Here is an 11,153-nt window from a genome sequence, read left to right on the forward strand (position 1 = left end):
TTGTACAATGATACATGTCCTTCAGAGTCCCTGAGAAAAAAAGGAATACAAGGCAAGATTTTGTCCGTGGAGGGAAGGGGGGGGGGGGGAGAACAGAGGCTCCAGACTTTGGATCTCTTGGCACAGGGGCCTCCTGCGCCGTATGGAAAGGACTGTTCCTAGGGTGCTCTCAGAATGGGATTTCTGGGTCCCACGAACCTTGTGTGTTGGACAAAGAGGCAGAAAGAGGGGTTCCCGGCTGGAAAGCCCAAACCACAGCTCTTCAGATGGGTAGGGAAGGGCAGACAGACTTCCGGCCCCAAGCAGTGATCTGGACCTCCAGAGGCCTTAGGACGACTTCACTGAGAACACGCAGAATACGACCCAGCCACAGCGTCCTCTATACCTAGCTCTGTTTCACTTTCTCTGTCTCTCTCCCCTCCTCCTCTTTCTCCCTCTGATTCTGCCTCTCACTGTCTGCCTATCCTCCGTCCCTCCCTGTCTGTCTCTGTCTCTCTCCCTCACAAGCACACCAAAGCGGGTCCCCCCCCCCCCCCCGGAAAGGACGGATGTGAGACGGACACCCTCTTCTTCCCGTCTTGAAAGCAGGAGAAAAACCTTCCTCTAGAAGCCCAAGTTCAAAGCCAGCTGTTTCAAGGAACGTCTGCCTCTGGCAAGGGGGAGGGGGAGGGCGAGGGGGAGGGCGAGGGGGCGGCCTGGAGGCAGCCTGGAGCACCCACGGCATGCATTCAGAAACCTCGTGCATCTCTCTTCCGGTGCTATCTTTTGGGGGCACGTGGTACTCTTGGGCAAGTCCTCCGAACGATAGTGGAAACAAACATCTGTCTTCTCTCCCACACCTGATGAATGCAGACAGACACACTGGAAGAGCACCCACCCCCCCTTTTCCCCCAAAGGACTCTTGTCACTGTACAGACGGGGGGGGGGGGGGGGGGGGCGGCACGGGGGTGTCACACGCAGTCTTGGTGGCTCGTCTATGTTTCCAATCCGCCCAGGCAGTGCAGGCGGCCACCACTGCTGCTGCCACCTCTCACCGATCGTTCATCCTGTCCGTCAGTGCTATGACAGCACTAAGCTCTTCAGGGAGAAAATGCTCCCTGCCTTTCCTCTCGGAGGGCACACTGAGGGCACCCACTCCCATTAACAAAGTTTATTCACCTTGACAGGAAGAAAAGAGCTTGGGGTTTCTCACACCGCTGCAGATGACACTTTCCTACCGACTCTGGAATTCTCTTGCTCATTCTCCGGTGGGCCCGCCCCCCCCATTTCAGGAGAGGGTGTTTGGTTCTGGGTTGGGGTGCGTGTGTGTGCGCGCGTGTGTGTGTGCGTGTGGGTGTGTGTGTCTGGGTGTGTCTGTGTCTTGCTTTTTCATTTTATTGGAATACAGTTGACTGACAAAGTTGTATGAACTTACAGGGTTGTTTCTGGGTGTTCGTCATGGCAGTGAAAGGAAACACCAGGATTTCCCTAGAAAGCCATCCCGTTCACCTGATCGGTGGCGTGAAGGACATTCACATCCTCCTTGAGTTTCGCATTTGAAAGTGAGGGGCGGGTGCGTGCAGCAGGTCCCCCCCCACCCCACCCCGCGCCCCGAACGTGCCTCCCGCAGTGGCACTAGGAGTGTGTGCAATGAAAGGGACAGGACACCAGACACCAGAGGACCATTCTGACCCTCCTTTCCTTCTCTCTTCGGAAAGCAGGAAATAAATCTCTTGGGTGAAAGAAAAGTGTGCTCCCTGCCACGAAATTTGGGGGGGGGGGGTGTCGGGTTGGCGATAAGGACTTCACTGCTCCCATGGCTCCTGCAATGTTCACGAATCCTCCAAATCCTCAAGGCAAGATGGTTCACAACCAATACATGAGCGAGCTGTCAGAGACACCAGGGACTGAAACACTCCGTATTAGGGAGGGGTCCTCACTCACTTTCATGCAAAGGCAGCGACAACAGCAGCCTTTTCAAAGATGGCTGCAGGCAAGAGGGTGGGGGAGATGATGGAGAAAGTGGTGGTGGCGGCGGCGGCGGCGGCGGCGGCGGCGGCGTGGCAGACTTGGATCACGTCCATTATGTTCATTCAACAAACAGTCGGGGCGACGGGAGAATGGCCGCTTGGTGGTCTGTGTTTCTCCAGGCTCCCTGACCCACTCCCTGCCCCACACCCCCAACCCCCCACACCCCCTTGGACATGGGCAGGAAGGTTTCTAGAGAAGGCAGTGCCTGACCTGCCGGCTCTGTCACCCTGGGGGGAGAACATTTCGGAGAGTCGCCAGAGGCTTCAGACTTCCTACCCCTCTCCCTCCCCCACTCTGAACCCTGGTAACTAGACTTCATTCAACCGACACTTAGGATGGGTCATCCAACTGTTCTCTCATGAAGGAAGGAAGGAAGGAAGGAAGGTGGGTCGGTGGGTAGGTGGGTGTGTTTTCTGCGTGGGGTGAAGCCTTCCCTCCCTCGATGCAAGCCTGATATCCTCACCTGTCACAGAGACTGGACCCCTAAAAAACTACTGTGTCCGGTTTTCTCCCATTTAGGGGGTTCCAGAGTGTGTGTGCGTGCGTGCGCGTGTGCGTGCGTGCGTGCGCGTGCGTGTGCGTGTGCGTGTGCGTGTGTGTGTGTGTGTGTGTGTGTTTTGAGGGCCACACCCACGGCATATGGAGGTTCCCAGATGACGGATCGAATCGGAGGCTTTAGCTGCTGGCCTCCTACACCACAGAAACAGGAATGCCAGGTCCGAGCCGCGTCTGGGACCAACACCACAGCTCACGGCAACACTGGATCCTTTACCCACTGAGCGAGGTGGACAGGGATCGAACCTGCAACCTCATGGTTCCTGGTCGGATTCATTTCCACTGCGCCATGGCGGGAACTCTGCTTTGTGGTTTTGGCGTTTGGATTCCAGAAGGTGGCGTAGGGGTCCCTGTTCGTCATCTATTGGATAGAGACTCGTGTGTGTATATGTTCATCCCATCCTCCTCATGGATCCCTCTCCCCCGCCCTCATGATTTCTTTTTCCCCCTCTGCTTTTTAGGGCTGCCCTCGTGGCATATGGAAGTTCCCAAGCGAGGGGTTGAATCGGAGCTACGGCTGCTGGCCTACGCCACAGGCACAGCCATGTGGGATCCGAGCCGCGTCTGCGACCGACACCACAGCTCACGGCACTGCCTGCCGGATCCTTACCGCCCCCCTGAGCGAGGCCAGGGATCGAACCCACACCCTTCCCTGCAAAGGTTCCTCGTCGGATGCGCTTCCATGGTGCCACGACAGGAACTCCCCCGTGATGGTTTTTTTTCACGCTGGTGTTCCCACCAACAAGGAAGGAATGGCCCAATATTCTGGAATCACCTAGAGGGGAAAAGACGCTGAAAAAGAAAGAACGGAGGGATAGATGGATGTAGATGGATCACTGAATCCCCTTGACTGTACACCTGAAACGAACACAACATTGTAAGCAAGCCCACTGTACGCCGAGCTAAAGCAACAACAACAACCAACAACCACAACAAACTTACATCTTAAAAAAAAAAAAAAAAAAAAAAAAGAAGATGTCCCCTGCAGTTCCCATCAGGGCTCAGCGGTAATGAACCCGACTAGGATCCGTGAGGATGTGGGTTCGATCCCTCCCCTGGCCTCGCTTGGTGGGTTAAGGATCCCGTGTTGCTGTGGCGGTGGGGTAGGCCCGCAGCTACAGTTCTGATTCGACCGTGAGTCTGGGAACTTCCATAGGGCTGGGGCGTGGGCGTTAAAAAAAGATATACTATATGCATACTATATACATATGTAGGAGTTCCCGTCATGGCTGGACGAATCCGACTAGGAGGCCTGAGGGTGCGGGTTCGATCCCTGGCCTCGCTCGTTGGGTTCAGGATCGGGTGTTGCCGTGAGCTCTGGTGTAGGTCGCAGACAGGGCTCGGATCCCGCGTTGTGCTGGCTCTGGTGTAGGCCGGTGGCTACGGCTCCGATTGGACCCCTAGCCTGGGAACCTCCATGTGCCATGGGTGCAGCCCTAGAAACAGAAAATAACTACGTGTGTGTGTCTGTGTGTGTGTGTGTGTGTCTGTGTGTGTGTGTGTGTGTGTGTGTGTGTGTGTGCGTGTGTCTGTGTGTGTCTGTGTGTGTGTGTATACAGATAGATATAGATATACAGATATAGATATAGATATATCACCTACCTAAAGGCCCAGGACTAGAGAAAGCATTGGGTCATTAGGATCTAAGAATCTTCTCCCCGCCCCCCAAATCCATCCATCCAACCCACCCTCCCTCCCTCTCTCCATCTTTCACTTTTCCTGATAAAGACAAAGGGACAAAAATTGTTTGTTTGTTTGTTTCTTTGTTTGTTCGTTTCTTTCTCAAAAGATGTACATCTACTTTGTAACTTATACCTCTGTCAGAGGGATGGAGAATCCTTGACCTTTTCCTCCCTACCCAAATCCTTCCAGAAGTCAGAAACTCAGTGGCTGGAAAACTGGACTGGATCCTGAAGTTTTTCCAGTTGCCTTCCATCTCTGGCTACAACTCTCTTCATGAGCGTTTCCCATTTTCTCCCACCCTTTGGACCTGGCATCCTTGTGGATGAGAACACGTATCGCTTGTCCCGAGGCCCTGAAAACGGAAGCTAGTGGAGTCCCTCGATGAACACATCAGAGAAATGGTCTCTGAGAGTGTCTCTGAGAGTGAAACCATCACCCTGTGTTCATTTCTCTAAGAGCCCCTCGGAAAGTTGGCCCCAACACCTGACGGCATTCTCAGAGGGGCCTTTCAAAAGACTGAAGGGGCGTTCCCGTCATGGCTCCGTGGTTAACGAATCCGACTAGGAACCGTGAGGTTGCGGGTTCGATCCCTGCCCTCACTCAGTGGGTTAAGGATCCAGCGTTGCCGTGAGCTGTGGTGTCGGTCGCAGACACGGCTCGGATCCCACGTTGCTGTGGCTCTGGCGTAGGCTGGCAGCTATGGCTCCGATTCGACCCCTAGCCTGGGAACCTCCATATGCCATGGGAGCGGCCCAAGAAATGGCAAAAAGACAAAACAAACAAACAAACAAACAAACCGACAAAACAAAAGACTGAAGGGACTTTCCCCTCTCCCTCTCTCTTCCCTCTGTCTCACTCACTGTCTCTGTCTGTCTCTCTGTGTCTCTCTCACACGCACACGCACACACACACAGAGTCACCGGCTCCGTTCTTCATATGTAACAGTTTGAAAGTTCCAGGAAAGGTTGGCAGCCCAAACCGGCCTTGGTACTCCAGCTCCAATTAAGTCTCAGAGACAGAGTTTTGGGGTGAAGCATAAAGAACAGCTTTATTGCTTTGCCAGGCTAAGGAGGCCACAGCAGGCTAAGGACCTCAAAACTGTGTCCTCCCTTGAGAGGGGATAGCAAGGGGTTCTATAGGTTTAGCTTAATGGTAGGCATGGGGGTGGCGGAGCTGTCTAGAAGCATCAGGGTGCTTGCATTCTTCTCCCTGGATAGGAGATTAGGATAGACCATTTCAAAGTCATCAAGGCTGGAGTCAGGTGGTCCATGGAATGTTTCCAGTGTCTTTGGGGTTATGGCATTTTGACCTTCTCTCTGGAGTGAAGATTGCTCATCCACGGGGCGGGCGTGGGGCGGGGGGTGGGGGGGGGTCGCAATCCTTAGGGAGTGTTTCAAGGGTAGAGAAAACACCAGGTTCACTACAACTCTGACTCGACAGTAGTCATTAGTCATAAGTTCGTGGGCCAAGGCAAGCCATAACCTAACGGAGACTATTTCAAAGTAGCTTTTAGCTGTAACAATGTCTCTGGCTCCAACACACCAGCACTCCGGGGCTTGAGCTTGGTTTCAGTTTCAGAGGAGGGAACTCTGGCTCCAAGGATTAACCCCTTCGTTCCTTTGGTTTCTGTGGGCCTGGTTCGGGGAGCCCATCCACATCACCGCCTTTTGAGAGGCCATCTGACAACTGTTTCACCAAAGCGACGTCATCTCAAAACAAGGAAACCAGTTCCATGAAATGGAGGATCTCTCCCTCCCTCTCCCTCCCTCTCCTTCTCACTCTCCTCTACCCACAGCTCATGGCAACGTGGGATTCGTAACCCAGTGAGCGAGGCTGAGCATGGAACCTGCCACCTCATGGTTCCTAGTTGCATTTATTTCCACTTCTGCACCACGATGGGACCTCCCCAGCACAGTTTTTCACACGTGAAGTTTCCCGGGACGTCTCGGAGGAGGCGGACCCCAAACGTGTCTCCATGCCCTATGTGGGTGATTCCTGTGAGGTAAAATGACTTAAGGACCGGCCCACACAAAAGGGACACTCTGGCCCTCCTTTCTGGCCCCCAGACAGCAGGAGATGAAAATCTCCTCCTCGTGCAAAGGAAGATGGCAAGTGAAGATGTCCATTCCCACACCAAGGCCAACATGCTCCAGAAGTTTTGCGGGGTTTCCCGGGTTGGGAAATGGCGGGGGCTCCTTTGGCCTGACACGAGGCGAGTTTCGTGCACACATCCTCCCCCACCCCCCTCCATGCAGTCTGCGAGGGGCAGCCTGAGGGTAGGGAAATTGGGGAAAGGGGGGAAAAAAAACACTTTCCCTAAAGAGAAGCTCCAGGAAAAGTCACCACCTCTGACTTGACTGGAGAGTTTCTGCATTTGAATGAAGTGATTGAACCCAGGCCCTGAGGCCTGGATCTTCCTGATCTCCCCTCCCCCCCTTCCCGGGCGTGAGTCCAGGCGATTTGGGAAGCGAGAGGCGGCGCAGCAGGGATGGCGGCCGGGGGTGGGGGGTGGGGCGGGCAGCTGGGGCCGGGAGTGGGGGGGTGCGGGACTAATGAACCAGCGCCTGCCTGCATGCCTGCCTGCCTGCCTGCCTGCCTGCCTGCCTGCCTGCTTGCCTGCCTGCCTGAACGAGCCCCTCCCCTCCCCCCCCACCCCCTCCCCACACCCACCCGCCTGAGGGCAGGGATGGGGCCTGAGAGCTAAGGGAAACTTCTTTGCTAGCTACTTGTCAGGGAGTGATCCCAGCTCAAAGTCCCTTTGCTTATTTCGGAACAAGGTCTGAGTCTCAGCTAGTACAGAGTTTCTGAATGTCTCGGCACATGGACTGGCCTGCACCAAACAAGCAGACAGGAAGAAAAATGAACACACAGAAATCCAGCTGGTCTCCTTCTCCCAGAGTCTCTCTTGGAGAAATTACCTTAAGCTCAGTGACTTTGCCCCGTCTCCCTCTGGTGCAAAGCCATCCCTGGAGGAGCCAGGTCTTACATGAGCAGGGCAGGGCAGGGCAGCACCACCCAGGTGAGCTGGAGAGTGGAGAGTCAAGTTGATAGATACCCCAAATGTGGCTGGCCAGGGGTCTGGGCTAGCATTCCGTGTGAACTCACACACCCAGGCACCTAGCACCGATTTCCCCATGTTCTTCCGACCCTGATTCTCACTCTTCTTCTGTCCCCCCCCCCCCCCCTTCCTTCGGCTTTTTGCCTTTTCTAGGGCCGCTCCTGCGGCATATGGAAGTTCCCCTGCCAGGGGTCCAATCGGAGCTGTAGCCGCTGGCCTGCACCAGACCCACAGCAACGCGGGATCTGAGCCACGTCTGCAACCTGCACCACAGCTCACGGCAATGCTGGATCCTTAACCCACTGAGCAAGGCCAGGGATGGAACCTGCAACCTCATGGTTCCTAGTCAGATTCATTAACCACTGAGCCACAATGGGAACTCTGACTCTCCCTCTTCCCTGCCTGATACCTTAAGAGCCTGATCGTTTGTGGGGAAATGAAATCCCAGCTGGCAAGAGCCACCTTATCTTCCCAGCACACGAGAAAAGAATAGGCGCAGGCTCACATCCATCTTATGTTTCTATGCCTTGCCCTGGCCCCACCGTTTCAGAAAGCTGTGTCCCTCCACCTGTCAAAAGCCAAAGCCCAGGAGTTCCCGTCGTGGAATAGTGGAAAGGAATCCAACCAGGAACCATGAGGTTGCAGGTTCGATCCCAGGCCTTCCACAGTGGGTTTAGGATCTGGTGGCATCACCTTGCGCTGCGGTGTAGGTTGCAGACGCAGCTTGGATCTGATGGTGCTTGTGACTGTGGCATACACCCCAGCAGTTGTAGGTCTGATTCGGCCCCTAGCCCGGGAACCTCCATATGATGGGGGGAGGGGGGGGGGGGAGGCTGCAGCCAAAGCCCAAGGAAGAAAGACAATCAGAATGTTGCGTGGAACTCCTGGAGACTTAACAACCACCACCAGTCATGACCATGGCTGTCAACCGACACCAGAGCCAAAGAAATGTCGGATCAAATAGGAACCTGCCACTTACACCAGTACTCACCACAATGCAGGACCACAAAAACAAAGGAACAAGAAACCAAAACTAAATAATTGCCCAGGAGCAGCAGGTGCAGGAAAAGCATGCTGACTCTCACCCCCCAGAAGCCAGAGGTAACCTATTTATCACCCCACACGCACACACCTCAGCACCACCAGCACCAGCACCCCCCCCCCCCACCCCAGGATCGAATCTGCATCCTCGTGGGTGCTCCTCAGCTTTGTTACCAATGAGCCACAATGGGATCTCCCCAATCCAGGTTTTTATGTTTCTTTTTTTTTTTTTTTTCCCCTTGCTTTCTTCGGGTGGCACTCACGGCACACGGAGGTTCCCAGGCTAGGGAATCAGAGCTTGAGCCACTGGCCTACACCACAGACACAGCAACACCAGGTCCGATCTGTGTCTGCAACCTACACCACAGTTCAGGGCAATGCCAGATCTTTCACCCACTGAGCGAGGCCAGGGATCAAACCAGCACTCTCATGGATGCTACTCAGATTCCTACCTGCTGAGTCACAATGGGAACTCCACTAAATACATAAATTTTTTCAAAGAGAGAGAGAGAGGGAGAGTGTGTGTGTGTGTGTGTGTGTGTGTGTGTGTGTGTGTGAGAGAGAGAGAGAGAGAGGTCTGGTATCACTTGGGGAAAAATAAAATTATGCTTGGAGAAAAATACCTGTCCCTAGAGATCATTCACAATGGCTTGTTCTGCCTGTTCATTTCTCTCTTTCTTCCCTTTTCTTTTTTCCTTCCTTTTCTTTTCCTTTCGCATCTGTCTGTGCCGTGTGTGTGTGTGTGTGTGTGTGTGTGTGTGTGTGTGTGTGTGTGTGTGTGTGTGTGTGTGTGTGTAGTCTTCTTTTAGGGCTTCACATGTGCCATTTTGTAGGTTCCCAGGTTAGGGGTCAATGCTAGTCGGGTTCGTTTCCACCGAGCCACAACGGGAATTCCTGCCTTGTGCTTCTTTATCTTTGCTCTGTTACTAGGTGCTAGGGATTCCTTTTTGTTAAGTCCAGTCACTTAAATAAGGGTGTTTGCAGGGTTGCCTAAAGCATCAAAAATGTATTTTCTCATTAAATATTGGAATGTGGGGAGTTCCTGTTGTGGCTCAGTGGTAACAAACCCGACTAGTATCCATGTATGCCGGTTCGACCCCTGGTTTGGGAACTTCCGTATGCCACAGTTATGGCTCTAAAAAATCCTCTCTCTCTCTCTCTCTCTCTCTCTCTCTCTCTCGATAATATACACATACACACACACATCCATACGTACATACCTATGTACACATATACATATACATTGGAATTTGGTCTGCCATCGATGAGATGCTCCCTCTTTGTGTGTTGTTCATTTTGTTTTTTGTTTTTTAGGAGTGCACCCTCGGGATATGGAAGTTCCCTGGGCTAGGGGTTGAAGAATCGGAGCTGTAGCTGCTGGCCTGCACCTCAGCCAGAGCTATGCCCTGCCAGATCACCCGATCTGAGCTGAGTGGCCACGTCTGTCACCTACACCTACCTCCCCCTGAATGAAGACGTATTTTCAATACATCTCAAGTGGAGAAAAACTTGCTAAAAATCACTTTATTTGTCATGGAAACCATATCTTCTAGCAGACATGGCACAAAAGCCAGTGTTTATGGTCATCACACCACAGACATCAGAATTCCAAGCTTCTAGGGGTTTCTTGGGGGTGGGGTGGGGTGTGTCCCCAGGGCCTGTGGAAGTTCCATGCCCACCCCTCTGCCACCACCCAGGGATCCTTCGCCCTGGGTGGGTGGGGGGAGGGAGAGGGTATCTCAGCAGAAACGATCTTATCTTACGGGGTTTATGGATGGCTAGAAGCATGTGGTTCTGTTCATCTCATGCTTGAGGTTTCGGTTTTTGCCCTCCTACCTACCCAATGGTCGGCAGATGGAATTCTTCTGGTTTTCTCTGGCCATCCCTCTCCTCGAACTCACGGGTCCAGTTTTTCTCCCACATTTGACTTTTCCGGGAGATCCACAAAAGGAAGCGCCAACCCTTGACATCCACCGACAAGAGATCACCACCCTCTGCCCCTCTTTAGCCCCTTCTCATCCTCATGCCTGCCTGCACACATCGGAGACATTTCCAAGTGCCCAGGAGGATCCTTGGACCCTGACACCTCGAAATCTTCCCTGAGCAGCAGTGCTCGGGACTCAGACCTGGGGTTTATCACGGGCTCCAACCACGACCTTTGGTTTTCCTGGGCTGGGAGATCGGTTTCATGAGATGGAACCGGCTGCGGATTCAGCTTCTGGATCTGGACTGTGAAACGTTGTACAAGACTTTTTTCAAGGCATGACTGTAGGGGAACAAAACCTTGCGGCCCGCCCCCCGCCACATCCCAGATGTCACATGAGCACGGGGAGGAATTCTGTGGAGCTGGAAACAACCATGACCCAAAAGAACACAGGAAGGAATTCCTGTCATGGCGGGGCAGAAACGAATCGGACTAGGAATCACGAGGTGGCAGGTTTGATCCCTGGCCTCGCTCAGGGGTTTAAGGATCTGGCATTTTTCCGCGAGCTGTGGCATAAGGTCTCAGATGTGGCTCGGATCCCGCCGTTGCTGTGGCTGTGGCTCAGGCTAGCAGATGCAGCTCCGATTCAACACCAAGCGTGGGCGCGCGCGCGCGCGCGGGGGGTGGGGGGGAGGCGGGGAGGGAAGCAAACCTCCTAAGAACGACGAAAGTGCAGTTAGGAAACAGAAAATGATGATCCCGGAAGTCCACTTGAATGTGGTTGGGAGACATGCGTAGGACCACACCGCCACCGTGTGAGAGACCAGTGCAAGACAGCTGAACAATACAAAGCGGGGTGGGGGGTGGGGTGCTTGGCGGGGG

The sequence above is a fragment of the Sus scrofa genome, chromosome 10 (genome assembly GCF_054392235.1).
Source record: "Sus scrofa isolate SSC_HxYL_T2T_F1_AM1 chromosome 10, Sscrofa_HxYL_maternal_Yorkshire_Landrace_v2.0, whole genome shotgun sequence".
In the NCBI taxonomy this organism is placed as follows: Eukaryota; Metazoa; Chordata; class Mammalia; order Artiodactyla; family Suidae; genus Sus; species Sus scrofa.